This window comes from Natator depressus, chromosome 4 (genome assembly GCF_965152275.1).
Source record: "Natator depressus isolate rNatDep1 chromosome 4, rNatDep2.hap1, whole genome shotgun sequence".
Lineage (NCBI taxonomy): Eukaryota > Metazoa > Chordata > Testudines > Cheloniidae > Natator > Natator depressus.
In genome coordinates this window covers 52,612,697-52,639,469 of record NC_134237.1, presented here as the reverse complement: position 1 = coordinate 52,639,469, position 26,773 = coordinate 52,612,697, and the positions used below count along the sequence as shown (strand labels likewise).

Sequence of the window (26,773 nt, the reverse complement as noted above, 5' to 3'; positions counted from 1 at the left end):
GATGATTACTTGTTCTATTCCTTCCCTCTGAAGCACCTGGCATTGGCCACTGTCGGAGGACAGGATACTGGGCTAGATGGACCTTTGGTCTGACCCCATATGGCTGTTCTTATATTTCCTCTCAGAATGACCAGTGACAGAATTTTAGAGTAATGTTTAAAATGATATTGTTACTGCTACACTTGAGTCCTTCAAAATGATTTTTAATAACTAATATTTCAAATGAAGTTTATTTCAAAACTTACAGTATTAGGCAATTGTAATTCCTATATACTAGTAGGCCTATATACCATATATATCTATGTAACCCTCAGTCAGTAGAGAGAAATGCCATTTTTACTAGAGAACAGGACTGAGTTCAGGGGCCCTTCCTTGTGGCTTGCCACCTGCCTGCCTCCCGTGATTTCTGTCCTGGAAGTGGTGTTTGGTGTGGAGACAATGTGAGAAGATTGGGACAAGCAGCTGCTACCCTGAAACTGCCATCCTCTTGACTAGCCCTGGGGAGCAGCCCATTCATCCAACAGACCTTATCTCTGCGCAGTGGCCTGGCAGGTTGACACCCTCAGCCTGGCAGGGGAACCATTTGCTGCCTGCTTGCTTGTGCAGAGCCCCTGGGGCAGATAAAAAGAGTCAGGGAGAAACTTGAGGGGCTGGAATGAATCCTGCTCTGAATCCTGACCCAGAGGTCCACAGGAGGAATCAACTGCCCTGGCGAGGAGGAGCTCTTGGTTTTTTTTGTTTTTGGTTTGTCTTCCTCAGAAAAGATGGTGCGACCATCTTCTAACATATGGAAGTATTTCCACACTGAAAGTCATTCAGACAAAAAAGGACTTGTATTTTGCAAATACTGCCAAATGAAATATGCATTTCCAAATGCTACCAGGATGACCAAACACATTTTTGAATGTCTGAAACGTCCTACAGACATTAAACTATCTTTCATGAGTGGAAATGAAGGTCAAAGAAGACAAGCATAAAGTAGATGACACTGAGAGTGGTTGCACTTGCAACAAATGTTTGTGATTCTGCTTCTGTGACATCATCATCTGGAAGTATTATTCACTCAAGTTCAAACATCAGGAAAACAATAGGCATTTTAACCAGTCATATCCAAAAAACTCCCCAAAATGACTTCATTTATAGACAAGATGACACCTGAATATCAACAAAAAATTGACCAAGTTCTCACAAGAGCAATATAGGCTTCTGGTACTCCATTATCAGTCACTGAAAACAATTATTGGCAGGCAGCATTTAAACCATTAAGACCAATTACCCATTAGACAGTCTTTGAGCAAGCCTTTTCTACAGTCATAATCTGAACGTGTAATACAAACTGTGCAAGAAAAAATTAATGGAGTTCTTTGTCTAGCAGTACTTACAAATGGGTGGACAAATGTCTGGGAGGGAGGAATTATAACCTTTGTGATAACACCTCAACCAGTTTTTTACAAGAGCATTGACACAGGAGAGAACAGTAGTATATACTGTAACACCCTGCACCCCCATGTTTATCCTTATGATTGTGTGGTATCCAATGCAAAGTTTGTCATGTCCAGTGTCTTTGGAAGGCTCGCGGTGCACTGAGCATTGTTGTTATAGTAATGTTATAGGTTGTAATTTCATGTACATAGTTATGAGGCTGAAAATGTGTCCTCGGGGTTTAAAACAAACCCAGGAAAAACTCTCCAGGAGCAGAGGGGCAGTTCACACCTCATCAGGGCATGTATGGGACAAACCCAGCCCAGCCTCACAGGAACAAAGGACACTGGCCTAGGCAGCAACAGAGGATCTGTTGGACTCTGGAATGAGTCACCCCTCTTCCCTTGGTCAGTTTGGGACTACAATGAAGTAATCCTCACCTGACTCTGAAGGGGCGGGGGGGGGAAGCCAAGAGAGAAGAAAGAACATGATAAAAGGGAGAGACATTTGCCATGTTCTCTCTCTTCCACCTCCATCTACAGACACCACACCAAGTGACTGAAGCGCTGATCAAAGGGGAGAGCCTGGCTGAAGGGCAACCAGCCAGCCTGTGGTGAGAAGCATCTAAGTTTGTAAGGGCACTGAAAGTGTTAAGATCAGCTTAGAATGCGTTTTGCTTTTCTCATTTGACCAAATCTGACTTGTGCTTTGACTTAAAATCTATCTTTTGTAGTTAATAAATTTGTTTATTCTACCTGAAGCAGTGTGTTTGGTTTGGATCATGTCAGAGACTCCCCTTGGGATAACAAGCCTGGTACATATCAATTTCTTGGTTAAATTGACGAACTCATAAACTTGCAGTGTCCAGCGGGCATAACAGGACAATGCAAGACGGAGGTTCCTAGGGTTGTGTCTGGTACCGGAGATGTTGGCTAGTGCCATTCGGTTGCACAATCCAAGCAGCAGCTGGCCAAAAGCGCTCACTTACATAGCTGGGAGCAGTTTACATGCTAGAGGCTGTGCGTGAACAGCCCAGGAGTGGCGGTTCTCACAGCAGAGCAGAGTAAGGCTGGCTCCCAGAGTCAAGGATTGGAGTGACCTAGCAGATCACCGGTCCAGATAACACCAGGGGCACATCACATATACCTTGATAGTATTCATCACCATTTATTTTTTGACAGGTTTTCACACCCCATTTTGGGCTTATGTCCCGTCCTCCATTCCCGTTTCCATTGGTGTCGAGGTTTGGCCATTTTGAAATTATTTTTTAAAATTTTTTATGTTTGAATAGGGGGAATATTGCATGCTTGTGCTTTGATACGTTTGGTTGACTGTTTAGAGAAAAAGCTTGAAAGAATAGAAAGAGAGGCCTTAAAGATTAAAAAAAAAAGATTTGGTTAGGCTTACTGTAGACTGTGCTTGCCCTTGAGTACGGGGGAATCATTCCTCTGTCTGGTGTGAACAATGCTGCCTCTGTTAAGTGTTGCATTTTGCCTTTACAGATGCAACCTTGAGATCTCAACCATCTGTGTTATCGATAGCCGAGAGGCTGCAAAGAATCAGGAAGAGGCCACGTAGGAGCAAAAAGGACATGCTGCATGAAGTCATGCAGCATTCAACTAATGAAAATAAAAAAGTGCAGGAGTGGCAGGAGAGTGAAAGGAGGGTCCCCAAGCACCAAAGCACAGAGCGGCTGATAAGCATAATGGAGCGCCAAGCAGACTCGATCCAGGCACTCGTAGCCATGCAGGTGAAACACTACTGCGCCCCGCAGCCCCTGTCCCAAAACTCTTTCCCTTGTGCCACCATGTCACCTCCAAACGACTTTCCCCAACATCCGGGTTCTTACCGCCACCCCCTGCCTCCAACACTGTAGCTTCACCACCCAGCCCTGAAAACTATGACCCTTACCCACTGCACTCAACCCCCATCACCATGCAGTATAGCCATCCTGAAGTGCAGCACGCATTGCACAGAACTCCAGACAGGGCATTTGCAAATCTGTGATTTACCATTCCCCAACCCACATCATTGCCCTTTGTGTTTCCCAAGCAGTTGTGTTGTGTTTCTTTTCAATAAATGGGGGGTTTTTTGGCTTTGAAAACATTCTTTATTATTGCATAACGTAAAAGAAACCTTAGCCCAGGAAATCAACAGGCACCGCAAGTCAGTGTATTATACGTAGCAAACACAGATTCCTACCACAATTCACTCCCGTGCAGGGCAGCACACCAGACATTACTGTTGGCTTTCAGCCTCAAATTGCTCCCTCAAGGCATTCCTAATCCTTGCAGCCCCATGTTGGGCCCCTCTAATAGCCCTGGCTGTTCAAATTCAGCCTCCAAGTGTTGAACCTCCAAGTTCCATGTCTGAGTGAATCTTTCACCCTTCCCTTCACAAATGTTATGGAGGGTACAGCACGCGGATATAACCGCGGGGATGCTGTTATCGGCCAGGTCCAGCTTCCCATACAGAGAGCGCCAGCGATCCTTTAAATGGCCAAAAACACACTCCACAGTCATTCTGCACCGACTCAGCCTGTTGTTGAACTGCTCCTTGCTGCTGTCAAGGCTCCCTGTGTAGGGTTTCATGAGCCACGGCATCAAAGAGTAAGCGGGGTCTCAAAGGATCACAATGGGCATTTTGACTTCCCCTACGGTGATCTTCTGGTCTGGGAAAAAAACGTTCTGGCTTGCAGCTTCCTCAACAGGCCAGTGTTACAAAAGATGCGTGCGTCATGCACCTTTCTGGGCCAGCCTGCATTAATGTCAACGAAACGCCCACAGTGATCCACAAGCGCCTGGAGAACCATAGAGAAATACCCCTTCCGATTAACGTACTCGGAGGATAGGTGGGCTGGTGCCAGAATTGGAATATGCGTCCCATCTATCGCCCCTCCGCAGTTAGGGAAACCCATTTGTACAAAGCCAGCCACAATGTCATGCACGTTACCCGGAGTCACGGTTCTTCTGAGCAGGATGCAATTAATGGCCCTGAAAACTTGCATCAACACGATTCCAACAGTTGACTTTCCCACTCCAAACTGGTTAGCGACCGATCGGTAGCTGTCTGGAGTTGCCAGCTTCCAGATTGCAATAGCCACCCGCTTCTCCATAGAATCATAGAATATCAGGGTTGGAAGGGACCTCAGGAGGTCATCTAGTCCAACCCCCTGCTCAAAGCAGGACCAATCCCCAATTAAATCATCCCAGCCAGGGCTTTGTCAAGCCTGACCTTAAAAACTTCTAAGGAAGGAGATTCTACCACCTCCCTAGGTAACGCATTCCAGTGTTTCACCACCCTCCTAGTGAAAAAGTTTTTCCTAATATCCAACCTAAACCTCCCCCACTGTAACTTGAGACCATTACTCCTTGTCCTGTCCTCTTCTACCACTGAGAATAGTCTAGAACCATCCTCTTTGGAACCACCTCTCAGGTAGTTGAAAGCAGCTATCAAATCCCCCCTCATTCTTCTCTTCTGCAGACTAAACAATCCCAGTTCCCTCAGCCTCTCCTCATAAGTCATGTGTTCCAGACCCCTAATCATTTTTGTTGCCCTTCGCTGGACTCTCTCCAATTTATCCACATCCTTCTTGTAGTGTGGGGCCCAAAAGTGGACACAGTACTCCAGATGAGGCCTCACCAATGTCGAATAGAGGGGAACGATCACGTCCCTCGATCTGCTCGCTATGCCCCTACTTTTCATCCCAAAATGCCATTGGTCTTCTTGGCAACAAGGGCACACTGCTGACTCATATCCAGCTTCTCGTCCACTGTAACCCCTAGGTCCTTTTCCGCAGAACTGCTGCCTAGCCATTCGGTCCCTAGTCTGTAGCTGTGTATTGGGTTCTTCCGTCCTAAGTGCAGGACCCTGCACTTATCCTTATTGAATCTCATCAGGTTTCTTTTGGCCCAATCCTCCAATTTGTCGAGGTCCCTCTGTATCCTATCTCTGCCCTCCAACGTATCTACCACTCCTCCCAGTTTAGTATCATCCGCAAATTTGCTAAGAGTGCAATCCACACCATCCTCCAGATCATTTATGAAGATATTGAAAAAAACCGGCCCCAGGACTGACCCCTGGGGCACTCCACTTGACACCGGCTGCCAACTAGACATGGAGCCATTGATCACTACCCGTTGAGCCCGACAATCTAGCCAACTTTCTACCCACCTTATAGTACATTCATCCAGCCCATACTTCTTTAACTTGCTGACAAGAATACTGTGGGAGACCGTGTCAAAAGCTTTGCTAAAGTCAAGAAACAATACATCCACTGCTTTCCCTTCATCCACAGAACCAGTAATCTCATCATAGAAGGCGATTCGATTAGTCAGGCATGACCTTCCCTTGGTGAATCCATGCTGACTGTTCCTGATCACTTTACTCTCGTGTAAGTGCTTCAGGATTGATTCCTTGAGGACCTGCTCCATGATTTTTCCGGGGACTGAAGTGAGGCTGACTGGCCTGTAGTTCCCAGGATCCTCCTTCTTCCCTTTTTTAAAGATTGGCACTACATTAGCCTTTTTCCAGTCATCTGGGACTTCCCCCGTTCGCCACGAGTTTTCAAAGATAATGGCCAATGGCTCTGCAATCACATCCGCCAATTCCTTTAGCACTCTCGGATGCAACTCGTCCGGCCCCATGGACTTGTGCACGTCCAGCTTTTCTAAATAGTCCCTAACCACCTCTTTCTCCACAGAGGGCTGGCCATCTACTCCCCATGTTGCGATGCCCAGCGCAGCAGTCTGGGAGCTGTCCTTGTTAGTGAAGACAGAGGCAAAAAAAGCATTGAGCACATTAGCTTTTTCCACATCCTCTGTCACTAGGTTGCCTCCCTCATTCAGTAAGGGGCCCACACTTTCCACCATCAGGGAAGCTCTCAATCTCGTGTCCTTGAGCCGCCGGGTGGGGGCGAGCTCCTCACACAGTCCCATGAAAGTGGCTTTTCTCATCCGAAAGTTCTGCAGCCACTGCTCGTCATCCCAGACTTGCATGACGATGTGATCCCACCACTCAGTGCTTGTTTCCCGAGCCCAAAAGTGGCATTCCACAGTGGTGAGCACGTCCATGAATGCAAATAAGCAAACTCATGTCGTTTGCGTTACTCCAGTCGATAGCATCGTCAGAGTCCTCACTGTTGCTTTGGATCTTAAGGAATAACTCAACTGCCAAACGTGATGCGCTGGCGAGATTAGTCAGTATACTCCTCAGCAATTTGGGCTCCATTCCCGCAAACCAAAAGGGAACACAGAGCGCGCAGTGCAAAAAACGTTGAAAGATGGCGCCAAATGTGGACGGAAGCAAAGGGAATGCTGGGATGCGAACCAATGCATCACAGGGCATTGGGACAGGACCCAGAATGCCCCACACTCCCCACCCCCTTCCCACAAGCCACAGCGCCAGAATGGGAAGAGGTGTTCTGTGGGATAGCTCCCCACAATGCACCGCTCCCAATGCCGCTGCAAGTGCCGCAAATGTGGCCACGGCAGTGCGCTTGCAGCTGGCACTGTGGACAGACTGCAGCGCTTTCCCTACTGCACTCTACGAAGGAGGGTTTAACTCACAGCACTCTACATCTGCAAGTGTAGCCATGCCTTAAGTGTAGTGAGAAGAGCAGAAGTTTATCTGTTGGGAGTGGCAATGTGCCTGGTAAGGAAAGTTTGGATAAGCCTAGGCAGCCTTGTGAGCTGAGGGCTTTATCTAGTCAGCAGTTTGGGAAGGCAAGGATAGTGGAAGAGGAGTGTCCCTATACCTTACCTGTTACCTGTGTGGAGAATTGTGACAGTGAAGAAAATATGCCTGTGTCTGTTAGGGGTAATGACTTGCCTAAGGAGGGAGCTACCCCAGCCTCCAAGCAGTTGTCTGTGAACAGCCCTGTGTGCTGGGACAAGGGAAAGGAAATCCCAAACTGTGTGTCTGTTAAAGTGGAAGTTTCTCCAGCTCTTCTTTGTCTGTGGAGCAGACAGAAGGTGCCTTTCAGCCTGTGATGGTTGAGAATAGTACAGTTGTCTCAGAGTTGGTTCTGGATTCAACTAAAGCCCAGGAAGGGAATGGTCCTGAATTTGTGTCTGCTTGGGAGAATGGCACTGTAACTAGGTTGCATCCAGTTAGTGTCCTAGCAAAATCCCAGACACCAGACAATTCTGGTGCTTGTATTTTGCCTGTTGCTAATGTGTGGCTGGGAAAGAGTGTAGCACTAAACCGAACTTCGCATCCCTTGATAATCTGTATGTTATTCCCGGATAACCAGAAACTTCTATGCTTAAACTCTGTACAATTTTCTTTTTTATTTTAACATCATCTGAATAAAACTCTTAATTCTGTCTGATCAGGGTGATATCCTAGTCAGGGCAGAAGAAAAGCATAAAGGTGATTTAATGTGTTACCTACTGACAGTTTGGAAACTTCTAGCAAGAAGGAAAAGATTCCTGAACTTGTGTGTGGCAAAGGGAAGGAGAATGCTTCTAACCTTTCATCTAGTGAGTCTATAAATTTGCCTGAAAGGGGATGGTGTAGGAGTCCACCTGATGGGCCAAAAGTAATCCTGGGTGTAAATAAACCCCAGAAAGAGTCTGTTGTTGCTCAGGAAAGTGTTCCTTTAGAGCAAGACCTAGGTGAAGAGGGTAAGGGAAGAATTTCTGTGAGGGGTGAATTGTTGCTTAGAGAAGCCCCTAGGGAAAGAAATCCTCATGGTAATCCGTGCAAGCAGTTTGCTGTTGCGGAAGGCTGTGGAAGTGATATAATCAAGAAAAGAAAAGGCGTACTTGTGGCACCTTAGAGACTAACAAATTTATTTGAGCATAAGTTTTCGTGAGCTTCAGCTCACTTAATCGGAAGCATTCCTTTTTCTTTGTTGGGCCTGTCCTGTAGTAGGTGACTTCTGGGTACTCTTCTGGCTCTGTCAATCTGTTTCTTCACTTCAGCAGGTGGGTATTGTAGTTGTAAGAATGCTTGAGAGAGATCTTGTAGGTGTTTGTCTCTGTCTGAGGGGTTGGAGCAAATGCGGTTGTATCGTAGAGCTTGGCTGTAGACAATGGATTGTGTGGTGTGGTCTGGATGAAAGCTTGAGGCATGTAGGTAGGAATAGCTGTCAGTAGGTTTCCGGTATAGGGTGGTGTTTATGTGACCATCGCTTATTAGCACCGTAGTGTCCAGGAAGTTGATCTCTTGTGTGGACTGGTCCAGGCTGAGGTTGATGGTGGGATGGAAATTGTTGAAATCATGGTGGAATTCCTCAAGGGCTTCTTTTCCATGGGTCCAGATGATGAAGATGTCATCAATATAGCGCAAGTAGAGTAGGGGCGTTAGGGGACGAGAGCTGAGGAAGCGTTGTTCTAAGTCTGCCATAAAAATGTTGGCATACTGTGGGGCCATGCGGGTACCCATAGTAGTGCCGCTGATTTGAAGGTATACATTGTCCCCAAATGTGAAATAGTTATGGGTGAGGACAAAGTCACAAAGTTCAGCCACCAGGTTTGCTGTGACATTATCGGGGATACTGTTCCTGACGGCTTGTAGTCCATCTTTGTGTGGAATGTTGGTGTAGAGGGCTTCAACATCCATAGTGGCCAGGATGGTGTTTTCAGGAAGATCACCGATGGACTGTAGTTTCCTCAGGAAGTCAGTGGTGTCTCGAAGATAGCTGGGAGTGCTGGTAGCATAGGGCCTGAGGAGGGAGTCTACATAGCCAGACGATCCTGCTTTCAGGGTGCCAATGCCTGAGATGATGGGGCGTCCAGGATTTCCCGGTTTATGGATCTTGAGTAGCAGAGAGAATACCCCAGGTCGGGGTTCCAGGGGTGTGTCTGTGCAGATTTGTTCTTGTGCTTTTTCAGGGAGTTGCTGTAGCTCACGAAAGCTGATGCTCAAATAAATTTGTTAGTCTCTAAGGTGCCACCAGTCCTCCTTTTCTTTTTGCGAATACAGACTAACACGGCTGCTACTCTGAAACCCGTCATTAATCAAGAAAGTTTCAGTTCCTAACAGCCAGAAATTTTCTGTTGTGAATGGATCCACTGACTTTCCTTTTGAAAGACCCAGTGTGGATAGCTTTAAGAAGGTCTTAGATGGAGTAAAAGCTGTTAAGAAAGTTGAACAGCCCTATAAACAAGAGGCTGTGTTTGACCAGTTTGTTAGGAAGACAACGTTGTTAAGAGAGGAATGTCTCTATGATAATTCTTTAAGTGAACAGTCTGTGTCTCAGGTTCAGAGGGAAGACTGGGTAGCTGAGTCTGCAAAGCAGAACAGCTGTGCAGTTAATCTCTCGAGGAATGCAGGGGATGGCAGGTATACTCTCAGCTCTAGACACTTTGGATATGACTTGTAGTCTCTCAGTGGACTTAACATCTGATTTCATGTGGAAGCAGAGGTTGGTAATGGAAGGACCACAGAACCTTGAGGAGTCTAACTTGCTAGTGAAAATGGATGGTATCTCTTTAAGACAGAGTGCAGCCTTGGAATTGGTAGCAGTTAAGGATCTAAAAACTGGTGAACAAGCTCCTGTCTGCGTTGGTGCAAATTACTTGGCTGACAGAGAGAAGAAAGACTTGCTAATAGCGGTTAGCAAAGAGATCACACCCAAGCAGCCAGTGGATTCTGTTAAGCAAAAGAAATCAGGGTTTGATCCTACAGAACAAGGAGGAAAAAAGAGAACTTAATTTTGCCAAGTGAAGCCACAGGGTAACCCTAAAAGGCCCAAATCCCAATGGTATTGAGCCAAAGGTGTGGCATAATAAAAATGATTGTAAATGGAGACCTGCAATGAATTTGTTGTTTTTGCTAATGGTGATTTTTGTAACTAATGTGTTGCTATTACTAAGAACTGTAAAAATGTACAATGTGCCTAATCCTTTGAAAAAACCCTTGAACATGTTAAAAGGAATACATAAGAACACGCTTTATGTTAAAAGGCCTTGTTATAGTGATGTTTCACCGTTAATGGCTGTAAACAGTCTTAGAAATTTTCATAGGAGAAAAGACATTCCAGACCTGATGTGCTGTATGAAAAGGGAAACTGAGGCACACTACCATATTGCTTTCACAGCTAAATGCCAAGATTTTTAATATTTACATTGTCTTGATATTAATTGGGTTCCAAAGATTTGCTAGAGGTTGTATGGTTAAAGTAGCTATGTTCTTTAGCTCTTGGCAAGATCACATAAGACATACAGGAACCATGCTGCAAGAGCAGATCCAAACCACTATTGTTCTAACCAAGTTTTACCTTGAGTTTGTAAAGAAATTCAATCATGTTATTGAACATGACTTTGATAACCCATTTCTGTTATATACCAATACTAGCTGTAGTAAGACAGAACCAAGGATAGGGAGTTCTTGGGATGCAGTCAGCGATGTTTGTCTCGCCCCTTCCTGCATCAATTTTGTGTCGGGGGTGTGATGTTATTAACATGAACTGGGACCTTATAGATCACTGTTGCAACCAAGGTCCTGTAGTGGCACCAAATCTTGTTTAACGAGAGTCAAATAAGGTGTCTAGGACAAGGTTAGGGTTTGCTGGTTATGATTATGCTATCTGTACGCGTGTATCATTTTTGTATTTAAAGTTATAAGTATTGGCTCTATACTGTCTGTATTTGTGCTATGCTTCTGGGTGACACCCCAGACAATTTGGTGTCAGCACTGCCTAGCCTGCTTGATGGCCCATTAAGGACCATCAGCTATACAATCAACCCATTAAGAGAAGGCAGATACACCTTGTGATTCAGCAAGGCATGCAGGGACAGAACTCTAAGGTTTTTTTAAAAAAAGAACAGGAGGACTTGTGGCACCTTAGAGACTAACCAATTTATTTGAGCATAATGTTGCATCCGATGAAGTGAGCTGTAGCTCACGAAAGGTTATGCTCAAATAAATTGGTTAGTCTCTAAGGTGCCACAAGTCCTCCTTTTCTTTCTGCGGATACAGACTAACACGGCTGCTACTCTGAAACCTAAGGGTTTTTTGTGCTATGTGCTGCATAGCTTGTCTTTGAAACAAAGAAAGCATAGGCCACATGGCAAGAGACTATAAAAGGCTGCTGCCATCTCCTCCATCTTGTCTTCAATCCTGCTTCTGATCTCTGGAGGAACCTTGCTACAAACTGAAGCTCTGAACAAAGGACTGAATGATCCATCCCAGCTGTGGATGTACTCCAGAGACTTGATTTGAGCCTGCAGTTTATCACATTACTGCTACAAGTCTGAACCAAGAACTTTGCCATTACTGCATGTAATTGATTCCAGTTAGCCAATTCTAGCTCTCATCTATATTTCTTTCTTTTTATGAATAAACCTTTAGATTTTAGATTCTAAAGGATTGGCAACAGCGTGATTTGTGGGTCAGATCTTACTGGTATATTGACCTGGGTCTGGGGCGTGGTCCTTTGGGATCGAGAGAACCTTTTTTCTTTTACTGGGGTATTGGTTTTCATAACCATTCATCCCCATAACGAGTGGCACTAGTGGTGATACTGAGAAACTGGAGTGTCTAAGGGAATTGATTGTATGACTTATGATTAGCCCATGGGGTAAAACCAAAGTCCTCTCTGTCTGACTGATTTGGTGTGCCTTATAAGTGGAAAAACCCCAGCTTTGGGCTGTAACTGCCCTGCTCTAAGCAATTTGTCCAGTATTGATACTCTCAGCAGTGTCCCACCAGAGGTAGCATCGTTACATAGGTGTGTTTCAATAATAAATTAGCATGCATAAACATCCCAGGGTTAAAAACACAGAGAACCTGTTTATAGAAGTAATTTATAGTGATAAAAAAGTTTCCCCCTATGTTTTAGACTAACATTGGTTATTTTTTAGTAAGGACAATCTGAAGTAGCATGCTTTTGCAGCAAAACCACTGTTAGCAAAAACAGCTTTTGTAAGCCAGTGAAACTGTTGCTTTGCAGGCACTGCTACAACATATCTTTAAGTTTGTTTTTGTTAATATTTCTGATAGGCCATAGAATGGGGGAGATAATACCTCATAAAGTGGGAAAGTATTTCCAAATGACAAGCGCTTGCCCGTGCTAAAGCATAACAACTAACACAGAATGTCTGCCTACAAACTTTCACTAAAAGAGTGATCAACATTCCCCCTAAAACTCAGAACAGCTTTCTTACCCCATGGCCTGATCACTGTGGCTTTTTAAAAAAAATTGTTTGTCCTCGGTTTATATTTTAAAAAAACATTAGAAAAGAAGAAAGTGGGTCAGTGAGGGGGCTGACTCCTTATCTCGGGGGGGGGGGGGGGGGTATGTAACTTTTTTACATAAGCTAATTTTTTCTTGTGTATTTTGTATAAATCCAAACTTTAAAAAACATTTTTTTTTTATTAACACACACATGTAAACTCCCCTCAATTGCTAGTTTTCATATTCTTAGCCAGTTACCGTTTTGGTACTTTACAAATACTGTTTTTTAAAAGAATGGGCTAGTATCTTAAACATTTTTAGTTCACAAAACTTCTACAAAATATCCCTAAGAGTGGCCTTGTTTTGTTGCAGCTCAGTCAATACTGTTTTTTCACGTTAAACTTTGAAACAAACAAAACCAACAAAACCAAAATGCTTCAAATAGGCCTCACTGCATACGGAATATCCTTTAAAAAGGTCATGTTATGTTGCATCTCAGTCAATGCTGTATTCTCATGTTAAATGTTAAAAAAACCTTTATTTAATATAATGAAACACTGCATGTTTAGCAAGTGTTAAAAGTATGGGGGGGAAAGTCGAGAGGGGGGTGTTCTTCAGATAGGCTATATCTGAGCTTCATGCAGTCACAAAGCAATGGTTTTTGTCTTTCACAATCAGAAAATGAAATAAAATACTTTTGAAAACTTTCACAAAGTGTCTTTCAATGTAATCTCACCATTTGTTAAAATTTGAACAGTGTTTAAAAAAGGAGTACTTGTGGCACCTTAGAGACTAACAAATTTATTTGAGCATAAGCTTTCATGAGCTACAGCTCACTTCATCGGATGCATTCAGTGGAAAATACAGTGGGGAGCGGAGAGTGAGTTTGTGTGGGTTTTGGGGGCGGGGGGGGGTGAGAAAACCTGGATTTGTGCTGGAAATGGCCCACCTTGATTTTCATGCACGTTGTAAGGAGAGTTTGTGTGTGTGGTTTTTGGAGGGGGGTGAGGGGGTGAGAGAACCTGGATTCCTGCAGGAAATGGCCCACCTTGATTATCATACACATTGTGAAGAGAGTGGTCACTTTGGATGGGCTATTACCAGCAAGAGAGTGAGTTTGTCTGTGGGGGGGCGGAGGGTGAGAAAACCTGGATTTGTGCTGGAAATGGCCCATCTTGATGATCACTTTAGATAAGCTATTACCAGCAGGAGAGTGGGGTGGGAGGAGGTATTGTTTCATGGTGTCTGTGTATATAATAATGTATTCTGCAATTTCCACAGTATGCATCCGATGAAGTGAGCTGTAGCTCACGAAAGCTCATGCTCAAATAAATTGGTTAGGCTCTAAGGTGCCACAAGTCCTCCTTTTCTTTTTGCGAATACAGACTAACACGGCTGTTACTCTGAAACCTATATACACAGAGAACATGAAACAATGGGTGTTATCATACACACTGTAAGGAGAGCGATCACTTAAGATGAGCTAATACCAGCAGGAGAACGGGGGTGGGAGGGAGGAAGGGAAAGAAAACCTTTTGTAGTGATAATCACGGTGGGCCATTTCCAGTAGTTGACAAGAACGTCTGAGGAACAGTGGGGGGGGGGAGGGGGAATAAACATGGGGAAATTGATTTACTTTCTGTAATGACCCATCCACTCCCAGTCTCTATTCAAGCCTAGGTTAATTGTATCCCTCCCCTATTCTACTTGCGCTATATTGATGACATCTTCATCATCTGGACCCATGGAAAAGAAGCCCTTGAGGAATTCCACCATGATTTCAACAATTTCCATCCCACCATCAACCTCAGCCTGGACCAGTCCACACAGGAGATCCACTTCCTGGACACGACGGTACTAATAAGCGATGGTCACATAAACACCACCCTATACCGGAAACCTACTGACCACTGTTCCTACCTACATGCCTCCAGCTTTCACCCAGATCACACCATACGATCCATTGTCTACAGCCAAGCTCTACTATACAACCGCATTTGCTCCAACCCCTCAGACAGAGACAAACACCTACAAGATCTCTATCAAGCATTCTTACAACTACAATACCCACCTGCTGAAGTGAAGAAACAGATTGACAGAGCCAGAAGAGTACCCAGAAGTCACCTACTATAGGACAGGCCCAACAAAGAAAATAACAGAACGCCACTAGCCATCACCTTCAGCCCCCAACTAAAACCTCTCCAAGCATCATCAAGGATCTACAACCTATCCTGAAGGACGACCCGTCACTCTCACAGATCTTGGGAGACAGGCCAGTCCTTGCTTACAGACAGCCCCCCAACTTGAAGCAAATACTCACCAGCAACCACACACCACACAACAGAACCACTAACCCAGGAACCTATCCTTGCAACAAAGCCCGTTGCCAACTGTGTCCACATACCTATTCAGGGGACACCATCATGCGGCCTAATCACATCAGCCACACTATCAGAGGCTCGTTCACCTGCACATCTACCAATGTGATATATGCCATCATGTGCCAGCAATGCCCCTCTGCCATGTACATTGGTCAAACTGGACAGTCTCTACGTAAAAGAATAAATGGACACAAATCAGATATCAAGAATAATAACATTCATAAACCAGTCGGAGAACACTTCAATCTCTCTGGTCACTCAATTACAGACCTAAAAGGCGCAATATTACAACAAAAAGACTTCAAAAACAGACTCCAACGAGAGACTGCTGAATTGGAATTAATTTGCAAACTGGATACAATTAACTTAGGCTTGAATAGAGACTGGGAGTGGATGGGTCATTACACAAAGTAAAACTATTTCCCCATGTTTATTCCCCCCCCACACACACACACACACTGATCCTCAGATGTTCTTGTCAACTACTGGAAATGGCCAACCTTGATTATCACTACAAAAGGTTTTCTTCCCCTTCCTCCCTCCCCGCCCCCCCCCCCCCACTCTCCTGCTGGTATTAGCTCATCTTAAGGGATCACTCTCCTTACAGTGTGTATGATAACACTCATTGTTCCATGTTCTCTGTGTATATAAATCTCCCCACTGTATTTTCCACTGAATGCATCCAATGAAGTGAGCTGTAGCTCACGAAAGCTTATGCTCAAATAAATTGGTTAGTCTCTAAGGTGTCACAAGTACTCCTTTTCTTTTTGCGAATACAGACTAACACGGCTGCTACTCTGAAGCCAGTGTTTAAAAAGTTAGGAAAGAAGTCTGTGTAAAACAACAAGCAAACGGAAGGGTTGACCCCCTAGAGCAGTGGTTCTCAAACTTTTGTACTGGTGATCCCTTTCACATAGCAAGCCTCTGAGTGCAACTGCCCTTATAAATTAAAAAACATTTTTTAAATATATTTAACACCATTATAAATGCTGGAGGCAAAGTGGGGTTTGGGGTGGAGGCTGACAGCTTGCGACTCCCCCATGTAATAACCTCGTGACCCCCTCAGGGGTCTCAACCCCCAGTTTGAGAACCCCTGCCCTAGAGCATTGCTAAGGCAGATTATGGTGCTTGGATCACTGGCTAGCCTAATTAGTCTTATCGGTTTGTAAAATGCAGAGAAAGCCACAGCTCCAGCCTGTGATGTATTATTTTAATAAAACCTATGGACCCAAAACAAACACAGGAGATTGTACCTGTGTCTCAGCACATGGGATGCAAACATTTAAAAACAAAGACATTCTGATAATGCAACAGAAAAATTCATACTTAAATCTAGAAGTCCTAAGAAAATGAAAGCTTAATATAACTTTCACATGGATTTGTTAAAAAGTGGGGAGGAAAATAAACTTCTCTCTGGTCCAGTGGATTACAGAATATGGGGAATATAAACTAACTGTTACTAAGGTTCTGTGGTTTTAATTCTGGGGTGTTTCTGCATGCTCCTTTTTTTTATTGAAACACACCTGTAAAAATGTTTTTAAAAGGGCTGTATCTTCATATAGGCTTTCCTTTTAGAGTGTTTATTCCTTTATAAAACTTAATATAACTTTAACTTGTATTTGTTAAAAAGTGGGGGAAGAAGCTGCCTTCTTATCTCTGATCCAATGCCTCACAGATGCTGTTTTTGCTAAAGTGGCTTTCCTGCAAAAGCATGCTGCTTCAAACTGTCCTCACTAAAAAATGAAGTTAGTCTAAAACACAGGGGGAAAACAATATCACTATAAATTACTTTTATAAACAGTTTGTCCGTGGTTTTACCCCAGGATGGTTTCTGCATACTAACTTATTATTGAAATGCATATGTAAAAGTGCAAAATGGAGGGTTGTTACTTCAAATTGGCTTGTCTTTTAAAGTGTTTATTCCTTTACAAAGGTTAAGATTATTGGTTAAAAAGCAGGGAAAGAAGCAATCTTCTTATCTCTGATCCACTGGCTCAAAGATGCTGTTTTTGCTGCAGCTTCAAACTGTCCTCATTAAAAGCATAGGGAAAAGCTTTTAAACCCTATTTGTTAGTAAGGGATTGTGGGTTTAACCCTGGGATGCTTCTGCATGCTCATTTTTTATTGGAACACACCTGTAAAAGTGTTAAATGGAGGGATATTTCTTCAGATAGGCTTGTCTTGCAAAGCGGTCTTCTTTTCTAATCCACTAACTTCGAAAGGCTGCTTCAAACTGTCCTCACTAAAAAATAACCAATGCTAGCAAAAGCATGGGGGAAATTTTTTTATTACTATAAATTACTTTGATAAACTGGTGGTCTGTAGTTTAACCCTGGGGTATTTCTGCATGCTCATAATTTATTAAAACACCTATAAATAAAGGCTGTTTCTTCAAATAGGCTTTCTTTTTAAGTGATTATAAAATAAAGCTTTATTCCTTTACAAAACTTAATATAACTATTACTTGCTTTTGTTCAAAAATTTGAAAAGGAACAAAACTTCTTATCTCTACGTTCTGGACATCTAACAGAAGGCAGTTAAAGGGGAGGTAGTGAGGGGAGGGGAGGAAGGTGGTTCTTGTTTAAAAATCTTGGGACTATAGGATTGGTTCAGGAAAATGTATTCTATGACACAGCTTAGAACAGCATCTGATTGGTCCGACCCAAAGGTGGAGATAACTAACCTGAGGGGTTTTAAGCCTTGGCATCTCTCTCTTTCCATAGGAACAGTCACAAGGGTAAGATCTCTCTCTGATTCAACCATGTGCTACCTATCTTTGCCCTTTGCAAAGGGGCTTTCTTTTCTGCCATCTTAAAATGTTTCTTTTATTTAATATTTTTAAATCCTCTTTTCTTAACCTATCCTTATATTTCAAATTTTAAATGCTTTCCTATTAACCGACCTTTATATTTTTACCATGTGCTTACTAAACAGTCTCTGCTTTATAAAATTCCCTTTTTACTGCCAAATGCTCTTTTAACCTATTTAATATTTTTAAATTCTCTTTTCTTAACCTACCTTTATATTTAATATTTTCAAGTTTTAAAATGTTTCTTTATTAACCTGCCTTTATAATTTTTTACCATGTGCTTACTAAACAGTCTCTGCTTTATAAAATTCACTTTTTTCTGCTCTGTGTTCTTTTTTAACCTAACTTTATATTTAATAAACATTTTAAATTTATTTCAAAAAATTTTGATTCTTTAATAACATGCCAGACTAGTCCTTTAAAATCATCTGACCTTACTAAACCTAACCAAACACTCTTTCTTTTGTTTAATAACCTTTCTTTCCTTTTATCCTCTAAACCTAACCAAATCTTTCTTTTTTAATCTTTAAGGCCCCTCTTTCTATTCTTTCAAATTTTTTCTCTAAACAATCAACCAAACATATCAAAGCACAAGCACGCAACATTCCCCCTATTCAAACATAAAAATAATTTTTCTTTAAAAAGTTCAAAATGGCGGTGGTGCCAAACCTCAACACCAACAGACACGGGAATGGAGGGCAGGACATAAGCCCAAAATGGGGCGGGGAAAGCTTTCAAAAAATACATGGTGATGAATACTATTGAGGTATATACTACTGAGAACAGACAAACTACAGAGTATATCAGTGAAATATGTGAAGTACTAAAGAAGATTGGAAGTGGGAAAGTATTTGTTCTGATGACTGATAATGCCACTAATATGAAAGCAGCAAGGGATATTATAATGGACAAATATCCACATACTACTGCAAGAGGCTGTGCTTCCTGTGGCCTAACCCTGCTTCTTAATGACTTTATGAAGGTTGGCATATTGGAAAACATCTTTACAAGAGCAAAAGAAGTTATAAAATAAATTTAAACTACTCATATTGCAGCTGCTGTCTTTAAGAAGTAGTAGGATGAAAACCATGATAAGGATAAAAATGGTAACTCTGAAACTTTCCAGCAAAACAAAATAGGGAAATGTTATGTCATTTGACAGTTTATTAAAAACAAAGAATCTTTTCAAGAAACAGTGATAACTGAAAATCTTAAAGTATTTAAAAGGTATGACACACTGTCATATCATCTGTGTTCACCTGAAGAACTCTCTGCAGATTCTACATCCGATTGCTTCTGCAATCACTGTATCTGAATCAAAGTAATTTTGTCAGACATTCCTCAATTTATGGCAAAGATAAAGTTTACTGTTTTTGAGAATAAGTGCATCTCCACTCACAAGTCACGAAGAAGTAAAAGTGAAGGATTTTATTTCGCAGACGGGAGGAATTTATTTACAAACCAATATATGCTGCTGCAAACTTCTTGGATCAAAAGTAGCAATGTTAGTGATGATAGCATTGTTACAGCATTTGACTGTATTCTTAAACAAGCAACACACTTAGACCAGATGTTGGAAAAGTACTTTTCAAATGTTGCAGAACCTCTTCAGGTATTTGGTCCAGGAGTACAATCTGGGAATCTGCCAAGCATATTACTCCTACTACATGATGGCAAGGCCTTTGTACAAACAATCTCGGATTCCTGTTGCTTCCCATTTACTTTAGCTTCTTCCATCTTCTACAGCATGTGAAAGAAACAGGTCAACGTATGGAAATATACACACACAATCAAGGCTAATGTGAAAAAGTCGAGAAGCCTATTTCAATTTGGACAAATCTTCAGTTTACTGAAGAGTCCAGAATCAGAAGTTGTGGATCTTTCAGACAAACAGATTTTGATTAGAGAAGTCACAAGGAAAAACTTGAGTTTGCTAGAATTTGCAAGATTATATTAGTAACCAAGCTGCACAGCACATGCTTTTCTTTCAAACAAATCAATTTTTCCTGTTCTTGACAGCCAGTGTTTTCACCCTCATCACTAATTGTGATAGGTCTCTTGCCTTTGCATTAGTCAACTGTTGGACAACTTAGTCAAAGTCCAAATATGTCACTTTACAAATAGCATTATTTATGCTAGTGGAACATTAATCTAATCAAGGTTAGTAGGTGCAAAATTTGACCAACCTTAGATGTCAATCTATTCTAAGTAAAATCTGTTCTAAGAGACCTGATGGAATGCTGCTACTACAAAGGAGGCTGCATAGCTAATTTTATTGATAAAATGCATTGTTTGAGACTCTACAATAAGTTAGTGCACATTTTCTCTGTAGTGAAAGGCTCACATGTGAGTAACTTTCCCTCACACGTAATCATCTATTCTTGTGAAATGTCAGTATACTGAAATATATAAATATATAAAAATTATATTCCATAAAATTTCCTAGATTTTTGAACTCTCCAGTGCCGAGTTACAACTGTTTGGCAGCCAAATAACTAATATTTTCCAGAAGTCTGGGTCTATGCTTAATGTCAACCAGTGACTTAGCTGGAGTAAAATGTGATAAATAGCCCCTTTTATTTAAGGCCACATCTGGCTGACCTTTTAGAATTGCATATCATATAAAAGCTTAGATAATTTTCATTCAGTAATCAGTTTTGCACCTAATTTGAGCATCCATTCCTTCCTTAATGCTGCTGAAAATATGCTGACCTTTTAATTTCCACATTTTGTAATGTAGCAAGTGAGTGCCCTATTTCTGATGACCACCTCTCTATTGGTGCAGCCATCCATCTAGGAAATCCATGTGTTGCGCAGAGAACAGAAATAGCAGTCATTCCAGTCCAGAGAGCCTAGGAGGCAGAAAGGGAGAGAAATGAACTGCAGGTCCAGCACAGGAGCCCAGCCCCAGGCAGGAAAGAAAGGAGCAGCCAGTTCATCTGGGGCACCATTTCCAAATTAAAAAGTGCTGGTCCTAAAAACACATGCGTAACTTTAACCATGTGAGTAGTCCCACTGACTTTATGGACTAGTCAGATGTTTACAGTGGCATACATGCTCAAGTGTCTGCAGGATCAGGGACTACTACAGATAAGACATGCCTTAAATTTTTGGTAGAAATGTCTTTCATCTCACACTAATTTTTTTCAACCCTACAACCTTGTCCTCCATGCTGTCCAAAGGAGTGCTTTCCTTGTAGTATATAATTATTTCTTCACTTGCATATGAATAGTGCTTGTAGAATTTGTTGAACTTGGGTTGTTGTTGTTGAGCCCTCAAGGATATGGAGAAACCTGAAGGAGAGTGCGTACAGGTCAAGACCTCTGTTTCTTCTGGCTCTTTAAGCCACAAGAACTCATGGCTTTATTGTTTATTTTTACTATTCTGCTACGAGCAGGGCTGAAACAGTAGTGAGGCAATGGCCCTGGAGTTAGAGGTCTTAACAAGAGGGGCTTTCTGCTTGTTTGTAAACACAATGTGGAGGATATTGGCCTAAGAGATGTTATTAGTTATATAAACCATTCATTATAACACATTAATATTTCTCAATTGTATTTTTCAAATCAGTAATTCTCATATCTGCTGCTGAAATTTTTGAAATAATCATTTCAGTATTCTTATTAATTCTAGCTAAGGCTTACTGCCTCAGTTTTTGACATCAGTGAATGTTTTCATTTGTTATGGCGGAGCATATGCTTCCATTCTTTGAAATCTCCTAAAGTCAGCTGGCTTGTGCGAAAAATTAGGAAGGCAGCTACAGGGTCTGGGTCCAACTCTGATGAGTTTTAAATAAGACTCATTATGCCTGGCAGGAATAGTGGTGATTCTTATAGACGAAGTCATCATACCAAGTAGAAAGAAAAGGAGTACTTGTGGCACCTTAGAGACTAACTGTAAGGTGCTACAGGTACTCCTTTTCTTTTTGCGAATACAGACTAACACGGCTGCTACTCTGAAACATACCAAGTAGAGAATCCATGGCTCAGATAATAGACTAACCAAATATACGACTGGATAGAAAAACAAGAAGCAGAACTGCCCAACCATATATAAATATATATACATTGCTCTGCACACTAAAATATCCTTGTTAGTATTAGTTAGTGTAACATTATTTTCCTTCTTTTGTATTATTATAATTTGCAATGACATTGTACTTGGTCTCTGTAGACACTGTGCGTCAGAATTTTATTTGTTGTTAAATTAAGCCTCTTTTGCCCTCAGCTGTTGCATGTCTGGTCTATTCTTGTGAGCATGCAGTCTGCTGAAATTCACAAGAGCAGAATCTTTTTTTTAAATAAACAAATAATATGTTCATTATTTTACAGAGTAAACAAACAGGCACAATCCAAGTATTGCCAGTCTCAAATGTTAAACAATCATGAGCAAGACCCCATCCACCCACCCAAATGAGATTATTTTAATGTGTTTTGGTCTGTCTTGATTTTTGACCTCTTCCTGCCCATCCCCATTGTGTGTATTGACAATTAGCATTGCCAGTGCTCCCAAAGGTATTCAGCATTTGGTCCCTGCTGCAGGAGTTCTCACCCCCACTTCTGCCTTGCTGCCTCATCTCTGCTCCTCCTGCAGCTCCTAGGAAGCTTCTTCCTACTCTCCCAGGCCTGGGGTGAGCTGCAGTGGGGTCCCTCTTCTCCCCCTTCTGTCCCTTCCTAGGTCTGGTGTTGCAAGGGAGGGAGAGTTGAGAAGCAGAGGAACTGCCCCACAGTTCACAAAAAAAGATGGGGCGGCGGGAGCAGTGCCATTCTGAGCTGTTGGGCTTTTTATGCTCCCTCTTTTTCTCCCCTCCCCTTCTGTGAAAATGGTGGTGAGGGGGACAGTCCTGCTTGCGTCCTGCAACATGCCTGCAGAGCCACTGTTCCCCCTGGGCAGGGCAGGGCAGTGGGGAAAGCAGCCCATCAGAGGGGGGTTTCCCCAAGACAGAGTTGAAATTCATGGGATGGCTGGAGCTTCTCACATCACGACTAGATTGGCTCTGGCGCCAGCCAAAATCACAAGAGTTAGCAACCCTGGTTCTGCCTTGCCAGATATTCTCCGCCCCCCCCGGTCATAAACATACAGCTAAGGGTAGCATAAAATCCCTCCTTTACCTGTAAAGGGTTAAGAAGCTCAGATAACCTGGTTGGCACCTGACCAAAAGGACCAATAAGGGAAGAAGATACTTTCAAATCTGTGGGGGAAGGCTTTTCTTTGTGTTCTCTCAGGACAAAGAGAGGGACCAGGCAGAAAAAAAAAAACCACCTTTCCTAAAACCATACCTGGAATAAGCCTCTAAGATTACAAACTGTAAGTATAGCAAGAGAATGCATTAGTTTATCTTTTGGTTTAGCTTGTGAATTTTCCCTATGCTTAGAGGGAGAGTTATCCCTGTTTTTTTGTAACTTTAAAGTTTTGCCTAGAGGGGAATCCTCTGTGTTTGGAATCTTATTACCCTGTAAAGTTACCTTCCATCCTGATTTTACAGAGGTGCTTCTTTTACTCTTTTTTTTTCTTTACAATAAAGTCTGTTTTTTTAAGAATTTGATTGGTTTTTAGTGTCCTAAAAAGCCAAGGGTCTGGTCTGTGCTCACCTTGTTTACCTATCTGGTTGGTAGATTATTCTCAAGCCTCCCCAGGAAAGGGGGTGAATGGGCTTGGGGGGATATTTTGGGGAAACAGGAACTCCAAGTGGTCCTTTTCCTGAATCTTTGTCTAACTTGCTTGGCGGTGGCAGCAGTACTTTTCCAAGGACAAGGAAAGATTTGTGCCTTGGGGAAGTTTTAACCTAAGCCGGTAGAAATAAGTTTATGGGGTCTTTCATGCAGATCCCCACATCTGTACCCCAGAGTTCAGAGGGAGGAAACCCTGACACCCCCTGAAATCTAACCACCCATATTCCCTACACAGTGTCTCTGAGAAGCACTAATTTAGATGCATTTTGCAACACAAGTTCAACTAGCATTGCCAACCCTCCTGATTTCTCACCCTATCTCCCGCAGGCTACTAAAGCCAAACCGGGAGATTTTACGCACTGACACTCCGGCAACGCAGCGGGGCTAAGGCAGGCTCCCTGCCTACCCTGCCCTCATGCCACTCCTGAAAGCAGGTGGCTCCGCATTCTGCCTCCCCCCCAGTGCCAACTCCATGGCTCCCGTTGGCCGGGAACTGCAACCAATGGGCGCTGCGGAGGCAGTGCATGTGAACGCGAGCAGTGCATGGAGCTCCCTGGGGCCGCAGGGATGTGCCAGCCACTTCTGGGAGCAGTGTGAGGCCAGGGCATGCAGAGAGTCTGCCTAAGCCCCGCTGTGCCACCGACCAGGAGCCACCCAAGGTAAGCACCTCCCAGCTGCAGCCTGCACCCCGCACCTCTCCTGCACCCAACCCCAGATTGGAGCTCTCTCCTGCATCCAAACTCCCTCTCAGAGCCCTCATCCCCTCCCGCACCCAAACTCCCTCCCAAAGCCCTCACCCCCACCTGCCCCCCAACCCCAGCCCTGAGTCCCCTTCAGCACCCAAACTCCCTACCAGAGCTTGCACCTCGCACCCCTTCCTGCACCCCAAACCCTTGACCCAGGCTCAGCCCGGAGCCCCTTCCCACACTCCAAACCCCTCAGCCCCACCTCCCAGCCCAGAGCCCACACCCCCTCCCGCACCCCACCCCCCTGCCCCAGCCCAGTGAAAGTGAGGGAGGATGGGGGAAAGCAAGCGATTGAGTGGGGGGATGGAGTGAGCAGGGTGGGACCTCAGAAGGGGCGAGGCAAGGGTGTTTGGGTTTGTGTGATTAGACAGTTGGCAACCCTAAATTCAACAGGACAATATGCCATGTCGGGGGCAGGGGGCAGCTTTTCCTTGGCTCCTCTTCTCCCCTGCCACAATACCCAGGCTCCATGAAGCTGAGTTCCATAATTATAAGCATAGAAGTACTAGAGATAGATGAAATTGAGAAAAAGAAAATGCTGCAGCATAGCCCCTACTTCCTTTTCCACGTTTTCATTCTCCATACCATGTAGTAGAGGGGAGCAGTCAACACAGAACAAACTGAAGGCTTATAAGTGTTTTAGATGTTGAAGTGGCAGGGTTCTAAAGTTTGGCATAAAATTAATTTCTGAACAGCTTCAAGATTTGCTTGCATATCTTCTCACAAAGCCAGCTGACTGCCAAATGAAGAGGGAGGAGACATCTCAGAGTCTAAGTTATTTATAGTACACTGCTACACCAAAGTCTGACCATTTTATGTCCAATACTTCAGAGCAATGCTAGTGAACTTCAGAATGCACAGTGTAGATCATAGGAAATCCCATCTGAATCCCAACAAGCTATCAGTTTATACCTCAAAGCATGAGAGTTGCTTCCATTTGTTCTTTTAGTTTGCATGGTTAAAATGTCATTAATAGTCCTATAAATTATTATTTATTATAAATTATTCCCAACTATTTTAAAATCGAGCCAAAACATTTGTGTCAACAACCTCTCAAGGGAGTGTATTCCATGGGTCAACGTTACTGCTGTGTAAAGAATATTTCCTTATATTAAATTCTAATTGCACTATAATATCGAGTGTCTCCTTATTTTAGGGCAAAATGAAAAGGGATCACTTTTGTATTTATTTCACCTGTCCTGCATGAGGCAAATAAATGGACACATGTAAATACAGGGAAACGTAAATAATGGCCAAAGGGGCTGCCACGTTGCTGATCATTTGACAGGTATTCACATAACACAAGCTGATTATTATAACAAGGAACTACTAGCGTGTTCCACTGTATTTGACATTGTAATCCATATTAAAATATATCTTAAAAGAACCAGGCATAGGTATGCAGGCTAGAGACAGAGGAAGAGATCCCCTCAAAGAAACTTCCTGGGCACAATATGATGAATTTTCTTGCTTTTGTGGATTTTATCCAAGTAATTTTGCAGGCATAAACAAGGCGACCCATGCCATTTGACTATCTTTATATGGAAAATACAACAGTCATTTTTTTAAAGAGCAGAACTACTAATGCAGTTGCCCCATCTAGCATAGTGGCCCGTTAAGAGCACAGTCCTAACACTGGAATCAGCTAGCATGCCCCAGCACCCTTTACTTCAATGGGACTTCATCTAGGTTGTAGGGTCCTATGGTAATACATCTTGATGTTTAATTACACCTTGTCATTAAGCTATTTCAAGACCCTGATTTAAAGAGATGCCGTCAATTAAAAAACCCTGCACTTCTGTCTCTATTTAACCCATCATTGCTAGAAGTAGCTCCCAAGACTACTGGAACTTCCTTATCGTCCGCTCACAACGTTTACACTGTGTATTTTGCACTATTTTCTGTATAGTTACATTCACTGACTATAGTTGATTTTTCTTGTTTGCGTAAGTCTTTCCCACAGCAGCAAGGTGACTGCAAAATTATAAAGAACCGGTGGGGCAATCAGAGGCAAATGCAGGACTGGAAACTACTGATTAGATTACCCCGAAAAGTGAAGCAGACAACAGTCCTTCTTTCAATAACAAAGATATAATCATCTGAAAGCAAAGAAACACAATGTTGCTGACGTTTGTAAAGTACTCACAAGCCTGGGAACGTGGCCGCAGAGACAGCACCGGTGGAGAGAGCTGCGACCAATGACAGCAAATCACGTTCCCCCCGCAGCCCGCCCCGGCCTCTTTTACTTTCGGTTGTTACGAAACGGAGGGAGGCTAGTGGCGCCTCAGCGGGACTCAGCCGCTCGAGCTGTGACTGACGGAGACCGGGGCTAATCCCGGAACGACAGCAGGGAATTCGTCCTTCTGCGCCCTGTCAGGCTCTTAGGTTTGCAAAGAAAAGAAAACTACGGCGGCGGCGGGGGGAGCCAGGGACCTGAAGGCTGGGAGGTTAACAAGCCCTTCGGCGTCCTGGGCTGTCACTGCTGTACAGCCAGCTGTTTATCAGTCCCTAAAGGGGAAGGAAAAGGTGCAACCCGTCTATACAGAGTCCCCTCCCCCCTGCACAGCCCAATGGTGTCCCTTCCCGGTTGGAGCGCTGCAGACGGGGCTCCCGGGCGTGAA

At 43.3% G+C, this 26,773-nt stretch overlaps 1 protein-coding gene and 1 long non-coding RNA gene across 3 annotated transcripts in view; one reads left to right on the top strand and one right to left on the bottom strand.

The window, feature by feature from the left end:
- The window catches only part of IL15 (interleukin 15), a 97,460-nt gene extending 70,950 nt beyond the window's left edge, over window positions 1–26,510 (bottom strand). The window contains exon 1 of one of the 2 annotated variants that reach the window (XM_074950919.1): window positions 26,299–26,510. The gene's annotated coding sequence lies outside the window, so the exon portion shown is untranslated. The remainder of the gene's footprint in view (window positions 1–26,298) is intronic. The other variant, XM_074950917.1, reaches the window with a different exon arrangement.
- The window catches only part of LOC141986438 (uncharacterized), a 36,200-nt gene continuing 35,762 nt past the window's right edge, over window positions 26,336–26,773 (top strand). Inside the window, exon 1 of the long non-coding RNA XR_012639280.1 lies at window positions 26,336–26,537. This is a non-coding gene — a long non-coding RNA (uncharacterized LOC141986438). The remainder of the gene's footprint in view (window positions 26,538–26,773) is intronic.